This window comes from Plectropomus leopardus, chromosome 20, assembly GCF_026936395.1.
Source record: "Plectropomus leopardus strain MGB_pleo_1.0 chromosome 20, ASM2693639v1, whole genome shotgun sequence".
Classification (NCBI taxonomy): domain Eukaryota; kingdom Metazoa; phylum Chordata; class Actinopteri; order Perciformes; family Serranidae; genus Plectropomus; species Plectropomus leopardus.
Window position 1 is genome coordinate 23,869,036 of NC_142195.1, and position 18,677 is coordinate 23,887,712.

Sequence of the window (18,677 nt, forward strand, 5' to 3'; positions counted from 1 at the left end):
GAGTGTCAATGAAGGAGCAACTGCTTTAACATCCGTTTTCTTAACCTTTTCAAAAGAAGAGCGGAGATTTGCAGAAAGATTTCACAACTAAGTTCAATATGGACAAATGTCAATGTGGTAATTACGTTTTATTTTTGTACTTTTTAATTATATAAATTAGGGTTGCAAATTTGATGCATTTTTGTTAATCGATTATCGGTAAAATAATTTGAGAAAAAATCTTATTGAAAAAAGTGTTTTTTCCCTCAATCAAAGCTAACAAAAAGCCATTGCATTTATTTTATAGTATTGCACAGCCTTTCGATTGATCATTGGATTAAATTATCAACGACCGATAGATCGATCGTCGATTAACTGTGATCATCTAGCTATAAATGCATTAACTTTGCAAAATAAGGAGAGGGGAAAAAGTCTGATTGCAAATTGATAGCAAATAGCAGACGCGCACACGTACACGCACGAGTATCCATCCCCCTCTCTCTCTTTTACTCACACACACACACACACACACACACACACACACACACACACACACAAAAAAAAGTGCAATCAAAGATCAATTCCAGCTAATGTCTTTAGAGGAGAGCCAACATAGCAGAAGGGTGTTCTGTCCAAAATGGAGCCCCTGTCATCTTCACCCCCCTTTCTTCCCCACTTTCCTAAATTAACAGCAGCAACTCCAATTCGTTTTCCATAAACAATGCACGAGATGAAATATTAATGTTATGTGCGCAATTGTTTAAGTGCCCTAAATGATCCCATTTGGAAATTGATTGTTTCCATCCTTCTTTTCCTTGAGGGTGCTGGATGTGCGCTCCTCTGCCAAACGGCTCCAACAGCTGGTGACCGGGCTGGAGCTGACTACAGACCGGGGATCAGCGTGGGGACAGCTGGTCAGCGGCTCCACCAACCACCACCACCACCTACCCCTCCCTTTCTCCATACAAATTTCACCCACTCCCCCCTCTGCAAGACTGCGAGGAAGCCCCAAGTTATCCGGCCGTGGCGCGTTGGGGGTTAAAGGAGTTCAGGCTGACGGACAAGACTTGGCGTGTAGGATGTTAACGATTAGACAAAAGACTTTAATAGGTTTTAATTGAAAGTCGATAATGGGTTTGATAGCCAGCTCCCCCTGCTGTCATCCACGCATGGCACCTGTTATCTGGGGCCTCCACTTAGTGGCTGACCACGCCATGAAATATCAGGCTGACGGCCTGATAACTGGTTTATGATGCGTAAAATTGCATTAAAAATACAGAATTTGGGGGAAAGTGGGAAGAAAATCAAACACCTCCTAACTTGCCAAAAGATCATTATAGTCCCATCATGGGGATCCGTGACCGATTCAGATAACGACCACCCTCTTTATGAAAAGGGGGTTATTCTTGCAAAGTGCACAGCTGATTATATAAGAAAAAGGCCCCGTGTGTCTTGTTGGGTGACTCGGAGAGCTTTTTTTTTCTCTTTTCTTTGCATGTGAAAGGCTGGTGCTAAATCCCCCGGCTCTTACCGTGGATTGTCCCCGGCTCAGGGTTAATGAAGTGCGGATGGAGTCTCGTTGAGCTCCCGACAGACAAAAAAAAAAAAAAAGGCTTAGACCCAGAGGATCAGTGACTCTGCTTAATCCCATGGACTCCTAATAATAATAATAATTCAAAAGAAAAAACAAAAAACAACCTTTTGATGAAATTAAGAGTGAATCAAAGCGTCATTTGCATTGTGCTCGTGGTGTGAAAGCTTTTATATTTCCTTTCATTTGAGGCAAATCTGCAGCTAAGATTGTTCCAAGCGTTTTGCTTTAAAAAAAAATCCGCGGGGGAAGATGAAAAATAGATCAATTAAAATGTTCAAGAAACGCATGGCCTATTTTTCCCTCCAACAATGGCCATAAACGAAAAGAACTAATTTTACACTTTCGTGCGCATAAGCGGAATATGCCTTTATATGCGCTATTATATCTGCTGTTAGTCAGAGACGAAATTACATCCATTTATTCCCACATGCCTATAGCCTCTATATCCTACATGTATTTAGGGCATTTTGGAATAACCTTTGAAGCCATCATAGCGCACAGAAGAGTTTCAAAACGGAGCAAAATCATTTTATTACACACAAACCCTCATGTGTAATACTCCAAACAAAGTGTTTGACTTTGACTCTTTGAAATATGGCTGTCTGTTTTAAATAGGATCACGATGCTTGAGTGTATATGGTAAATATAGGCTGGATGCACTTATGCTCAGTTTGCTGTATTTAGAGGCGATGCAGCAGGGAGAGGAAAGTAGGACAAAATGTGTGTGCTGACCCTGGCAAAGTCATAATTTTCCTAAATATATATATTTTTATATTAAAATCTACTAAAAAGTCAACCACATAACACTGTTAAATCTTGAGTTTACTTCAATCTTGCAAAGTGATTGCTTGAAAAAGGAGTGTAAATATAACTATTAATCTTAATTTATGTCAAAGTGTTAAATTTACTCAAAATGTAGCTGTATTTACTTAATTTTGTGAAGTTGTTGCAACTTAAAAATGACAAGTGAAATGACCTCGTTCTAAGTGTTAGCAACTTCTGTAAACCAAGTTAGTCTGACTTTACTTGATCATGACAAAGTGGATTTTGCCAATGATGAAATTCTATTGTTTTTTTTAAAACAGTTTTAAGAATACAAATATGATTGACTAGTAAAGCACCAGAATACATATATATAGCACAGTAATCTAAGCTGCTAAAATTTAGAAAAGTTAATTTAATTAAATGTATAATTTTTAAGTAGCAACAACTTCACAAAATTAAGCAACTACATTTTTAGTAAGCTTAACATTAAGATATAAAGTAAACATATATTAAGATTAATAGACATTTTTCAGTATCGATTTCCTAGATGTAAAAAAAAAAAAAAAAAAATAAACTTGTCAGATTTTACAGTGCAACATTTCTACAGCTCAATAGCTGAAAATAAGGAGGAGAAAAAGAGAAGAGAGGCGTTAAAATGAATCTGACTCAGCAATGAACACAGACATTTAGAGAGATGAAGTACATGATGAAGTATCAGCAAAAAGGAGGGAGAGTGTAGAGGAGCCTCCCGGTTAGAGATCCGCTCCTTGCCTGGAGGTACGGGGGGCCGCGAGGAGGAATGAAAGCCTCGTGGAGTGGAGGGGAGATAACCCCACTAATCATTTCCCCAATATGACGGGGGAGAACTACAAACTTGGGTCAGGGGCGCGGGGATTGACATCCCAATCTCAGCAAATAATGAAAGCTTTCCTCTCGGATCAGAAGGAGGGTTAGGGAGGAAGACAGGAGAGGAGAGGAGAGTGGGAGAGAGGGGGATCGACGCTGGGAAGAAAGAGGTGGGGCTGCTGCTTCACAGCCACACACACAGCCTGCATTTGAAACCTCTTGTTCTTTCATTTGCACTGGACTGCAGAGTGAATATCCCAAACTGACTGACTGAAATTAGCATGTGTGACAGCTTCGAGATGACCCACGCAGGCACCCTTAAAACCGCCAAAAACTTCAGCAACTTCCATAAAATTAATGAGTGACAGAACTCTGAGACAAAAAGTTTTCCAAAGACAATTGGGCTGTCTTAAATTATACAATTGCAACTTTTGAGACCATGAGTCAAATTAATCAAACCAAACATCACACACTGTTTCATTTCATTCATTCAGATGTCGTAGCCGAGCTAGCTAAGCTAAAAGCAGGCTAACTAAAGCTGCATTCAAACAGTGTTGGCAGAATATAAACAAAGTAAACACATTATTCCGGTTTGCTACAATGCAGTAGCAATAAAAGTCACCAAATACGCTAAATTAGTAGCATTTGTAACTGTTAGCTAACAAAAAAAGTAACAAATGCAGCTAAAACTGCTCAATTTGGGGTATAAATAAGATGAATTTCATGTTTTAGTGTTAAAATTTCAATTTTATCTAACTGCTAATAATGGTTGGTCACAACATTTTGTTGAGATACATTGTAGCTGACAGAAATTCATAATATATCTATTTTGGAATTGCAACAAGGAGGCTGACATGGATAGTTTTCCGCAACTGGGGGTTTTGTAAACAGAGTCTGTGCTATGACATGGATACTATTTTTTTTTTTCAAACTTGTACTGGTTTCTAAAAAAAACAAGACAACATATTTTCCTAATTTTGACACTCAAAATTGATAAAGAAGGGAACTGGACTAAGAATTTGACCAAGCACTCTGTGCTAACTTTTGGTATCTCGTCAGGCCTATGTTGATGCAAAAAGCACATTTCAGTTGATATCCAAAAAACACTGAAGTTGAATACCCTGTTCTAAAAACACCGAAATCAAAGATTCGGAAGCAACAAATTTCTCAACTCCGGCTCAACTTTAAGGGCCCAGCTTATGCCATCTCACCAACTGGTGACGTGCACGGAGAGTGGAGGCAACAGGGTGGGAATCACCATAATGCAATATCATAGTACTTACATAATGATACAATATTATTGCGAGATTACACATTTTGTGATAAGCTCAGTATTGCAAAATCATATTGTGATATAGTGCGATTTATTTCCCAACTGAAATTATATCCCGGAAGAAAAACGTCTATTTTTAATCTATTTATCTCACTTCAATCATTTTTATTGCAGCAGTATGTATCTACAGGAGGGTAAAGCTATTAATTTTATTATTTTATTTCCAACATTACAATTTATATAACACAAAAAAATCAATACATGCCATTCGCATATTGATAAAATACTGCAACGCAAAATATCGCAATATTATGCTGTATCGATCCCCCCAGCCCCCACCCCCCAGAGGCAATGTTGAATATACAAGTAATTTATCACTTAATAGTTAAAACCCTTAATTTTTTATTGGGTTGCTCTTTGAGTAGAAGAATGCTGGAAGCATATTTTTTACTATAAAAATATAAATCAGGTGTCTGGTGTTACTGTGGGATGTTTAAGAGAGATAAATCTGCCAGCTGGTGGCGTGAAGTATGTGGTACACAACAGATATTCCTGAATGGATATAATGTTGGGTTTTTTTAAGTGGTGTAAAAACTGAGGAGTACAGGACATAAAAAAGCTTGATAACTCATTAATTGACAAACAAATTGTTGATTTCCTCTTAATATGACTTGCCTCTTTTCCCAGGGAGTGTTGAAAGCTGTGCAGCAGGGGGTCTGTGTAAGCCACATTACTATCAGATGACACAGAGATTATTTAATCAATACCTTGTTGTGTTTCTACAGGCTTCGCCGCGTGCCTCGCTGTGCTCTAAGCTGTCAACCCGGCCAGACAACATGACAAAAAAAAAAAAGAAAAAGAAAACACACCCCGAGGCCCTGACCCCCACCGGCCAACCATCCCTGGAAATGCCTCTGGGAGCAGATGACGACAAGCAATGAGTAAATCTCACACTGATCTGTAAATGACTTCCAGACAAAGACAAGGCAATGCTAGCCATAAACCCAACCACAAACCAGTCAGTTATTTCAGCTTCTCCCAGAATGAAAATGCAAAGTTATTCATCTGCAGAAGACACAACGTGATAAATTCAGCAAGAGCAAAACAAGAGGACTGCACAGACTGAAAAATAACCCTTCTGTGTGAAGAGGCAGACTGTTTGATGTACAGATGTGAGTTGGCTTGACTGCTATGATTCGCAGTGATGATAAATGCATCTGACAGACGATGAGAGGCATTGCACGATCGCATATTAATTGACGTTTTTGTGATTTTCACATTTCTATAAACTGAAGGGTTACACAGCCCTTAATAAATGGAAATAAGTGGTTAGACTATTTAAAAATACATTTTAATCCCATCATTCATCCAAGGTCAACAATTTCAATAACGCTGATTCTCCAGACCCCGAAAAAGCAGATTCTTCTTCTCAGTTTTCAACATAACAGCAATTTACTATTTATAAGTGATCCCTGCATACAGCTTATAAATGTGGAAGAGTGTCCATGATCTGGTCTCATTTGAAAGGCGGCTAAATTAAAGGGAACAGGCAGTTTCTTGGACACCCCGGTGGACCCTGGGGGTCACTGACCAGGGCCACAGGGAGGCCTCTCACCTCATAAACATAAAGGGAGGAGAGGCCATCAATAAATGATGAGGAGTGGTATACATGTATTTTTAACGGTGCTTCCGTGTGATGTCTGGCAGCTCTCTCACACTCGGTCTCCTGGTGGAGGGCAGAGAGCAGAGAAGGACCACGCATTTTTTGAATTAGGCCTTCCTCCCTCCCGCTCTGTGTGAGGAGGAGGAGGGGGCTGAGTTAAGGGGGCCAGGTGGTCTTTGTGAAAAAAGGTATCGATGGCTAACAGGTTCCAGCCAGCAGGGTCATTGCTGCTTGTCAGTGTGCATGTGAGCGCAACAAAGCGAAGGAGTGATTTGAGTGGAAACGATGTTCAATAATAAAGCCAATAAAGATGGATATCATGCAAGCACTTGACCAAGACGGATGTAAGTATAACTGTGTGATATGCAGGGCTGCAAATATTCATTATTTTCATTGTTGATTACTTCCTTAATTAATTGTTTAGTCTATTAAACGTCTGAAAATGGTGAAATAATGTTGATTAGTGCTTCCTGAAGCCCAAGTTAACATCCTAAAATGTCTTCTCATCACATTTCAAAGTCATAAAAGAGCTGCAATGATGAGTTAATTAATAAATTGAAAGAAACGAAATCGCCAACTATTTTAACAATCGATTAATAACTTAAACAACTTATTGTGTCAGCACTAAAAAACCCTAAATAACATTCTGAAACAGTTTGCTTGGAATCTGATTATTTAAGTTTAGTAAAACATGATCGTGACACCATGATTCAATTACAGCTGCAATGAATAGTCAATTAATCAATTAGTCCATAGAAACAAACATGATCCCCAACAGTTTTGATAGTTAATCGTTTCAGTGATTTTTCAGGCAAAAGTATAAAACATTTTCTAATAAAAGCTTCTTAAATGTGAAAATTGGCTGCTTTTGTTTGTCATTTATGACAGTAAATGAAGAGTCTTTGGGCTTTGGACTGCTGGTTGGACAAAAGAAGCAATTTGAAGACATCATTTCACTGGGAACTTGTGATGAGCATTAGTCTACACTGGATGATAATCGTGAAAGTATCTGTTAATCGATAATGAAAATAATGATTATTTGCAGCCATAGATTCAATGCAAATGAAAGTTACCCAGTCCAACATGTCAGAAAGGATGTGCTTGCTTTCATTCATGAAGGTGGAGTATTAAACAAATAACACATTTGCATGCAAGTTCTGTATTATAGGATTTAACATGTCAACACATGTAGTTTTCACAAGCAGCCCAAAATAAAATAAACTGTTGATTTTCTTTTCACAATGAGGTTACACTGAGCGTTCAAGTCTCAGCACTGGATAAATTATGGGAAAGTTGCAGAAATGTCAAGGGAGCAGCGCTGCGGTTTCTGGCAGGAAGGAAATGATTGATGTTGCTTGTAGCCTACAGGGAAGCAAGCAGGCACACGACAATCGATTCAATCAGCGATGGCAGGCAGGAATAACAACACAGCCGCAGTTTGATTTACATGAACACAGAGTTATTGTCATTATCAAAGTACAGGCAGGCTTTAGACTACTAATATACAGTACCGGCTCATTCTACCCTATTAACACATCGGTGTCAGATTAGCTGAGTGCAAACAAATTAACACAGTGTCCGTTTTTATATCAGTTCAGAGTTGAATCAACAGATCAGGAGGATTTGAGCATCCGTCGCTGAGCTGATTGGACGAACAACGCACTAATCAAGTCTGGTCAACTGCAAATAATTGTCATTGAAATTATAAACTTATTGTGGTATTACTAATTAGCCTACACAGTGCGAGGATCTGCATACTGAGTGATACACAAGATTTTAAACTCAAAGACTTGGATGCACCAGAGTTTAAACAACGGTTCAACAAAAGCTGATTATTGGCTGATTATGTATCTGTTTTATGATTAACATTAACTTTAGTCTGTTTGGGAATCTGTTGAAATAATACATACATTAAAAAAAGTGAGGGGATGGGATATATAAGGGACACTGCATTTTTTGTTTTGTTTGTTTTTTTTTATAAAATGTTTTAATTTTTGGTTCAAAATAAAGTCATTCAGAATGTCAGACAATAGTTACAGAAAGCCCAAGGTGGCATCCTTAAATGAAAAACAAAAGATAATCCAATGCCAATAAAGAAAAGCAGGAAATATTCACAATGTGAAGTTGAAACAAGTGAATATTTGGCTTTTTTCCCATTAATAACTTAAAATACCAAACACTTATCAAATTAAATAAAAGTAACTAATAAACTTTTGGCTTTGGCACAAAGTATAATCAACATGCTTTTTCACTAGGTTTAATTTGGTAGTTGACATAATAATTATGCAAAAGCAAACATATATGTCAGCGATAAACTACTCATCTGTGTGCACCATGCCCACATGCATGCACAGAAACTGCTATTTTGTGGTGTGTGAGTGTGTGTGTTCGAGCTTGTTTGCCCACACACAATATTTATGTGTACCTGTGCTCTTGCAGGGTGTCAGGTGTGTGCGTCTGGGGGCCAGAGATGTTGGAGTATCAGTCAAGAGTGGACGACTTCGGGACTTAAAGGGGGGCCAAAAAGCCCCTAATTGGACAAGTGAGACTGGTGGCGGTGAGGCTGACTGTGGGGAAGACAATCTACCTCAGTGACCACTCCTTGACATGCCATTTGCCTCCGAGGACCCCCAGGGCTGGCCAAGCAGCTGCCCGACAGAGCCATAACTCCAGGCCAAGGCGAGGACCTCGGGCTAACAAGCCGATAACGAAAGACTGGTGGAGTGTGAGAGGGAAAGACAGCACAGAGCGGTAGAGCAAAAGTAGGAATAGACCGAGAAGTCAAGAGGAAACACAGATGTGCAACGACACTTTTCTGCTTGCAGAAACTTTATTCTCTAACACGCACAGAAGCCGGAGATCTCACACTGCCGAGAGGATGGCTTTAATCGCAAAAGAAGCGGTGTGGTTTCCCTGCCTTGCTCCGGATCCTAATGTTCATTTCATCATCAGACAAACTGACACCGATATATTTACATGGAGCAGGAACGGCAGAGGAATTTGGAGGCATGTTGCCTGGGAGATCAGAGGCCTGGTTTATAGAATGGAGGCAGCACAAACAAACAACAGTAAAGGCCCCTGGCTCTGCACACACACACACACACACACATATAAACACAGACGCCCACAGACACCCACACCTATATGCACCTGAGTGGAGGGAAAACACACTCTCCCAGGTTTGAAGTTTGTCTGGAGTGGCAAGCCGAATAAAGCGTGTGAAGCGTGATGCCAGGTAGGAGAGAAAACCAGCTTCAAACGGTTATCAATACAATTGGCTGTGCCAGGCGCAGCAGTTTAACCTCTTTAGCGCGCCGGATGTCTGCTAACTGGATGTGACGCTTTCTCTGGAAGGCGCCTTCTGTGGTGTCGTCTTCACAAAGACTCACAGGGGCCTGATGGGTACTGAGAGTCCCAGTTTAACTGTGCGGCGCCTCGTCCCTTTGACAGTCCCCAAACTCAACCATAATAACACCCCAAGAAAACACAACAAATTCTCCCACTTGCCAGGGAATAATAATAAAAAAAGGGAAAACACAGGTTGTGATGTGCAGTGGAAATTTGCAAAACAGTAAATAGTGATTCAAGTGCTTCTCACAACAGATGTCTCAAGTTAGCCTGTTTATGGGAATCAACTTTTCCTGACTGCTCTCATAACACTTTTTCCTAAGAATATCAACATCCTCTTACACACAGTAAAGGACAAACACCATGAGCCATACAAAATAATTCTAACATATTTGTAAACATTGACACAAGTACAAAGATAAACAGGCTCCCTATAAAAATCCACCACATCAAACATTTTGCTACACGGCACTGCAGCATGATTTACAATCTGCATCTCCATCTTGCTTGTCGGTTTTTATACATTACGCAATTACTTCCAGTGTAATTACCCATAAACACGCGGTTTTAGCAGATTTAAAGGCTGCGCGGAAATCACGTCTAATCATGTGCCCACTGGTCAACACCATCATCTGATGGCATTAATGTATGTCGCAAATCCTAAGACGCGAAGAGGAAGCAGGAATAAAATAAATTCAGAAGTGGAAGCCGGTTTTTGCCAAGACGGAGAGCTGGGAGGAAAAGGGCAGGGGCGCAGCCTGCCAAGGATGTGGCGGAGGCATTAGGGATTGCAGCTGGCGTGCAGTCAGGCTGGCTGGGCGCGGCAGCAGCCCCTGCACCCCTTGATCCTACGCAGAGGCAGGTCTCAGCAGACCCGTGGGTGCCAAGACACCGCCATCCAAACCTGGAACCATCAGCCTCCACATGGACACATGAAAACAGGAAAAAAAACATGCACAGAGTGCACTGGCGTCTGCAGTATGTATATGCATGCAGGCACACAAACATGTCCTCCTTCGCTTTGCACACACACACACACACACACACACACACACACACACACACACACACACACACACACACACACACACACACACACACACACACACACACACACACACACACACACACACACACACACACCTCTGACAGGCCGTACACAGATGTTCCCGTGATAACTATGACAATGTCAACACATACTGCTGCCTAACTCACATCCTAAGTCATAATGAACTAGAGGCACTGAGCCTACATTTCTTCTTCTGGGCTTCTCTCTGACAATTTGTAGACTGCTCCTGGCTCCAGGTTGCATTCTGACCCCCAGGAGGGGAAAGAGGAGCAGAGGGAGGAATGGAAAAGAGGCTCAGACAATAACAGCAGCTGGGCATATATGTACATGTCTATATGGCAAGCTGATCAGGATGGAGAGACGTGTCACTCGGTACCCGGGCTCTCCATTTTAACGCCACGTCGGCGTGTGACCCTGTGGAGCGGCTGTCCCCTTCAATTAGGCCTGGGAGAGGATTAGCAGCAAGGGGAGGCAGGGGGACAGGTGGGGGGAGACGGCACGGAGAGATAGAGTAACTGGCGCAGCTAACGGAGTATTAAAGAAAGGGGAGGTTGAGTCATAAGACGCAGCGGAGGGAAAGGTGAGGAGTCAGCGGGGGGTGGGGAAGATAGACCGTCTGATATGAGGACCCAGGCGGAGTTTAGTGCAGAGGCACACAAACAATACAGAGGAGTAACTATAGCTCCGCTGCATCATGTTCTGCGGAGGCTCCTATAGGAGACACACAGGGTGTGACTGCAGAAGGACAGGCGGGATGTACAGCGGAGGAGTCTGTCCCTTTGTCGCTTTGCTTCCAAAATTAGGTTTAGAAAGAAGGGTTTTTTTTGTTTTTTTAAATGCATAAAACAGACGTGGCACTTTAGAACAGGGGACAGTCCTGTGATGGAAAAGAAGAAGTGTACAGAGGGCAAGAGTCCAATAAAGTACAATAATATTTGATTCATACCTGCTCAAATGTTGAATGATCAGGTAAATCTTGTAAACTCCTATAATAATAATAATGATAGATTATTTTACATATGTATTGGGATTTTTATTTTAAAAAAAAACAACAAAAAAACAGGATACAGTCTATTGATTCTATTTTTGATGTCACTATCAAGGGTGTAGCAGTTCACCAGTTTCAAGGTGGTATCAAAATTGACTGATGTCATACTATGTGTATTTGCTTTCTAAGATACGGATGGAGAATTTCACGTGTGCATCGCATCTCCTTTCCTTCTCCACAGCCTGTCAAGCTTTTCACACTTATTTCTCTTAAAGAAATGGTTCTAAGTTTAAAATATGAAAAATATTTTGAACCAAAAAATACCTTATGTGTTCATTTCTTTAAGGGTCATAGTAACTAGTAATGATAATAGTATTTGTGTAATACGGCATACAGTGATACCATGAAACTGTGATATTTCCTGAGACAGTTATCGGAATATACCTGCGGCTCCACAGTACGATATTACTTAAGTCATGATGAGATGGCGATAACATATATTCACCTTTTGTCATCTGCAAATTTTGTTCCCAAAGGAAAACTTTGTCTGTTTAATCCAATAAGATAATTTTTTCAGTCTGTTTATCTAACTTCATTTATTTTTATTAAACCAAAATGTATGTGAACTGAAATAGCCACTGATTTTATTATTCTAGTAGGCCACCAACATTTAAATTTGTATTTGCAATATTAATAATTAATATATTAAAACTTGGCATCCATGTAACAATACATTATTGCCATGCAAAATATCACAGTGGTGGTGACTGTACATATTTTTATTCCATTTCATAATGCAGGATCTAAATTGGAAGGACACCATCAATAAAATCACTGTTATTCAGTCAATAAAAGGAACCTACTGTATCTTCAATCTCAATTCCTGATTAGTTTACTGGGTTCTTTTCATTGATGGTGTGACTTTTTAAAAAATACAACAGATTAATCATTTTTTCCACCACTTAGAAACCTCATTGATGCTTTCAGATTTGGTGTCAAAACAGTTTAATGATTTAATTTCAGTTAGTTATTAGAGTAAATTTTCTTGTCATGTTGATGACATTAAAGATTTCCTTTTTAATTATCCTGTGTCCCAAATCTGAAAGTAAAATTAAAATTAATCACCACTTGAACGATTTAACAAGACAATAAAAGCCTTGTTGTTGGATGTTGGAGAATTTTTTGTGTGTGTGAGCTTTTGCATACAGAGCTTCAGGTGATATTTTAGATATTTCATAATAGAAATCATGATGTCCCCTTTATTTAAGCATGATGTGAGAAAAGTGCTGACCTTTGCCCTTTGTTTCAGCTACAATCGAGAAAAGCTGTTGCATCTCCACCCTGAAAACCCAACTAAACAACACCACACTGCTGCTTTCCTGCTGCTCATCTCCATTACAGTGAGCCTCGACCACGATTACCAACAAGGGAGCACTGTGAGCCCTCCACGCTGAGAAAAACTGCTCTGACAGCTCCACTAAACGAGACGGAGGGGATGACGAAGCGAGAGAAAGCCGCGAAAGAACTATTGCACGGCTTCCAGCATCTACGCACACACGGTTAAATCAACTGCTGGTTTTTATTTTGGATGCTTTTATCACTTTGGATCGCTCACCTGAGCTCCCCTCGAAGCTATTAATTTTAAGCCACAAAGTTTACTGCCAGTGCATCGCCTTACATTTCCGCCTCCGCTAAAAGAGAGGAGGGTAGAGACGAGGGGAAGAAAAAAAAAAGGCAAAGAGTAACTTATTGTTTTTATATGAGATCTATTCCCCCGGTGTTCTGGTCAATAATGACTTGATATATCAGTGACTGCCTTGCTATTTGCACTGTTTTCGGCGTGTTTTCTCTGCCTGTGATTGAGCGGAGCTATTTTCACGCGTGGAGAGAGGTGGTTGAGGACCAGGGAGGCTAACGTCTGTTTGATCAAAGTTTATGTGAAATTTCCCAGGGCCGCCGGGGGAAGTCGCTGTTTATGAACTGTAATAAAAAGAGTCATTTTGACGGTGTGACCCCGGTGCACAGGCAGGAGGGAGGGGAGGGGGGGGGGATTTGGTTATGTCTCTGTTTGCAGGGAGGAGGTGCTCTCACAGGCTTTGGAGAAAGAGAAGGGAAAGAGAAAGCGAAGCATGAAGTGAGGGGCTGAAAAGACAAAATGCACAGAGTGTGAGTAAAAGAGAGTGATGAGAAAGGATAGAGAGTGAAAAAATTAAAAGGTAGGAGGGAGTGAATAGAGGGGATTACACCCCCGTGTTGTCTTAGCAGCCAGCCAACAGCTCTTAATGAAACACTTTGGTTCAATTTCTGATTCATCTCACACAGCGCGATCAGCTTTGTCCCCAACAATCCTCCTCTCATCTGAATTTAATGCATCGTAAATGAGAAATTAGAATGCACACATTTCTGCAGACGTCTCTCAAACAGGAGGACAAAGAAAAGAAAATTAACGTATGCGCTATTCCCGCGCCCTTAAGTACGTTATGAGGAAACGGCAGTCGATAAATACGTATAAATAGTAACCTTTGAGAAAATCAAATAATGTTGACCTTTCTCTGAGTCGATAGTGTAATCCTCTGTGCTCCTGGCTGCCTGTGGAGACACTTGAACAGTATCACACTTTTAATGAAGAGATGATTGGTCTCCAGGTTGAAGAGCTTACAGCTGGACTTGGACAGATGCTCTCCAAAAGCATACTAAAAGACAGGTTAACGTCACATTCCCCTCACAGGATGAATCTTTCTTTTTTCTCTCTCCATTTGTCTTTTCATATATAACAAACTGAAACATGCAGAATAAAAGCTGCTGCAAGGGTCTTTCTGTTTTATCAGCCGATATTTGCCTCGTTGACCGTGGCCGATGTTTTTTTGTTGTGTCACACTGATAAGCAGGCTTGAAACTAACGCCACAAAGTTAGATAATGAGAAGGTACAAGAATAATACAACGACTATTTGGGAAATAGGCTTTGTGATCTCACTGTTGTGTGATGAGATGGCTGGTCATAGCTGGCGTCCAGTTGTTAGGGGACAATAGGAAACGTGTTTGGGACGAACCGAGATCTTCCTCAGGACGAAAGGACACAGTAAACTCACTGTTGTCATGTCAGGAAACACAACGACAAAACCATGTTGACATCAGCAGGAGAGCTAGTTACCATCAGCTGTTAGCAGCTGATGGTTGCAACTATCTGCTGAAAGAGGTTGAACTGAGTTATATTATGATACGTTTAAGCTCTATTCAGTAAAAATGAGTGTTGGGCGAAGGTTTATCAACATGATGTCTTCAATTTAATCTTGTAAAATCTAACTTTTAGTGAGAAACTTGAGAAAAACAAAGATGTTTGAAGTGGAAATGTGTTTGTTTTCCAGGCAATATAAAATAGATATTTGAGTGGGAATAATGATATATTAGAGCAAAAAGGCTTCTGAAGCAGTTTTTTAAAGATATTTCTCATGTGAAAGGTTATATTAAAGGTTATTTCATACATTTGATTGAATTTGTGCTCATTAAGAGACAGTGTAGTGAAGGGCTTTAAAACAGTTTCGTTATTTGTTGTATAATTCATTCGTTTCCCTGCGACAAACTGCTGTTAAAATATGGCTTAATTCTAACAGTAATGTACCGTTTGTCGTAAATACAGTAAAAAATTGTAAATCTTTGGTGCTGTTTGATTTTATGGCATTATGCAGTATTTTTCATTTAACCGATATAAGGACGAACAGAGGGACAGAAATCACATGCAGGTTAGCTACAGAATTATACTGTAAACATCATATTCTACTCTAAAATACTGTAATTATTTAACAGTAATATTCTGTTGAAATAATAGTGACACCGTAAAGTAACAGTATTATGCTGGCAACTACAGCTGCCAATAGTTTACCGTAATTTTGAGGGATAATTTGTTACAGTACAGCACAAAAGGAGGACTATATAACAACAAAAACAACATGAAAACACTGGTATTAGCTATCGGCTGCAAACTGTTGTCTCAAACCTCAGTTTCAGCCAGAAATTCACAACTGGTGCACCCATTTAACAATGACAACTCAGTGCAAGAAATCAATAAAAATTCTAATTGAATTCATTTATACCCCCGTCCCATCTTTCAGCTAACATTGAGTGGAGGTTAAATTTAAATATTTAGCAGCTGATGTAATTAAAGCACTAACAGACGTCACCTTACAGTGCAACTCTGCACTACTTCTCTAAATAAACCTCCCCAGGTCAGTGAAACTGCAGAGAGAAATCACGGCATGATCCAGGGAAGCTTTGCTGTGACAACACTCCTGTCTAGTTCCTGTCTGAGATTTATCAGAGGTTTCACAAAATCAATGCAGCTCGCTGTAAGAAAGATCACAGCAAACACTAGAGACCCATCAGCGGTAATAGCCATCTCGACATGGACGGGGAGAAAGAAAAAAAAAACGTGTTTGTCAGAAGTAGAGAATTACAGGAAAACACACGAGACAATGAGCCTGAAATGTACAACGTGTCATTTTATGACACTTCTATCGATGTATTAAGGTCTTATATGTGCAAAAAGAAATAAACTCGTGGATTTCACAGCCAGCAGAAGATGTTTGTGGATCTATATGTTGCACACGTGTCAGAGAAAAATTTGTGTAATGTGTCCTGGACTTCCTGCCAGCCCAAACACAAGCACACACATCCATCACACAGCACACCTATGGGTCTGTGGCTGCATGCCACACACACACACACACACACACACACACACACACACACACACACACACACACACACACACACACACACACACAGGCAGGCAGAGGATTATTGAGGTAGTATCAAACAGGAATAATAAAGCAGGTTCTTAAGATTTTAATAAGAATAAAATGAAACAGTAACCACCGAGGGGCCAGCAGGGTTAATCCCTTCTATATTACTGAAAATAAAAAAAGGATAAAAACAGACAGGAGGGCAGAGCCGGAGCCGGAGGAGAGAGAGACAGGGAGGGAAGAAGGAGAGGGGGCTGCCGAGATGAAATATAAGAATAGTGGTCGGCTGGTATCAAAAGTAGAGCCAGTTAAAAGGGATTGAAATTAACAAGCGGGTTTAAAATAGCACAAACAGGCTTACAATATCCTGCCTTCTATTATATTCTCTGACACACACATTCACTCACAGTGACACACACACACACACACACACACACACATACACACACAATGATGACACTGTTTGACTGTGTTTAGACTTGATGAAAGCTCGGTTCATTCCCTATGCGTTGAAACACCCGTGTCGGTTCAGCAGCATATTTCCAATGTCAAAGCACGTGCGCCGGCAGCAGATGGCATGAAACAGTTGGCAAGAGTGAGCGAGCGTGAATATCTGTTTACTAATAACCCTTTAATTACTTCAGATGGGCAATGGGATCAAACATCCAGACCCACACAGGAATTAGCCTTAAATGAGACTGGACTGAAAATCTAGGCTAACCCCTTATGTTGCCATAAAGACCTTTGCTGGGAGGATTGGCGCTTAGAAAAACCCTTACAGACAGAAAGCAGAGACACATGGAATATTCTCTTTTCCACTTAGAGAGGTTTTATTTATAATTTATTTATATATAATTTATAATCAAACAACATAGCAGATGCTTTTATGTAAATTTAAGGGGGGAGAGGAGAAACATTCAAATAGGGCTGAAGTGAATGACTATTGTTATTATTGATAGATTTGTCTGTTTTGGTTTTTTTTTAATATTCATTGGTTGAAGGTATGTTATGGAGGATTTCCCCAAAATGCAACTGACTCCAAAAAAAGTAATCCCTTTGTGTATTTATCTACAGAGACTCTACATTCTGCCTGTATTTGCTCCATCTTTTGCTGAGTTCAGGATGTTCCTGGGCACAGTGCACAGGTGAGGTCAGGACGTTATGAAAAGATGGCAACCAGCGCTAAACTAAACAGCACGCATGCAAGAGGAAGCTGCAACAAAATCGCAGACACTGTGTCAAAAAACACAAATATAGCGAGGCGAAACGCCAAGAGCCAAAGCTCACTCCAAAGCAAAAGTGAATCTGGGGTTGGTTTTAACTTTCACTTGTCACTGCCGATAGTGTTTACAAACAGTAACTGACAATTCTTGCTGGCGAATCTTGAATCATTTAATCTAAGAAATGTCACAAAATAGTGAAAAAAAATGCATGTCTCAAGTGCTCAGAGCTCAGTGTGAAATCTTCAGATATTTTTGTCCAATTAGCTCAAATGATATAAAACAATGAACTGTGAAACGCCTAAAAAACTTCCAACTGCCATAAACATCTTAAATAAAAGGTAATGATCCATATCTACATAAACACTATGCCACTTTGCACACAGTAGTATATTATTATTCTGTCTAAATTACTGTATCAGGAACACAAGCTGTATGTTTATTGTCTGAGTTTGTTTTGCACTTTATGTTGAACCACATCTAAGAAGATTTTCTTTCACAACAAACAATGAAGTTTTCTGAATCTGAAAAAAATTCTCACATTTTAGAGGATCCAGATACAGTTTGGCTTTTTTGCTTAAAAAATTGACTCTGAGCTGCAATTATTTTAATCATAGATCAATTTGCTTATTATTTTCTCAACCGATATATCACTTGGTCTTTATAAGAGTAAATAATGCTCATCACATGTTCCTGAAGCAGAGTCACATCTTAAAATAGCTTAATATGTCCGACAAAGAGCCCAGAAACAAAACATAAAGGTTACTATCATATAAGACAAAGTGGAGCAGCAAATTCTCACAACCGAGAAGCTGAAAACAGAGGTCACGTTAACTGAATATTTACCATAATTGATACATTTTTTTTCAGCAGTGACAGACAAATCCGAAGACAGTCCTTTATTTTGATAGATTAGAACAATGAGGGTGATCTACTTTAAATAATTGTCACCCCTTTCCAATTGGTGGCGTGTGCATAATATTAATTAGCTATTGTCTAGTCTTGTCTATGATATCACTGCCATGTTCTTGTTGTCTACTTTGCTTTAGCACGCTCCGCTATGTCCTGCAAAACCACACCCATCCGATTGAAATCCCATTTTTGTGAGTTTGTTAGCCTTCGCATTGGTAGGTTACGTTGCAACATAGCATTAGAGTCAGTGTCCTAAGTCTCTTGAAAAAGCCCAAACGTT

General features: G+C 40.0%; 1 long non-coding RNA gene across 1 annotated transcript in view; it reads right to left on the bottom strand.

The window, feature by feature from the left end:
• Positions 1 to 18,677, bottom strand: part of LOC148186219 (uncharacterized) — a 73,084-nt gene that overhangs the window by 38,568 nt on the left and 15,839 nt on the right. The window lies entirely within an intron of this gene.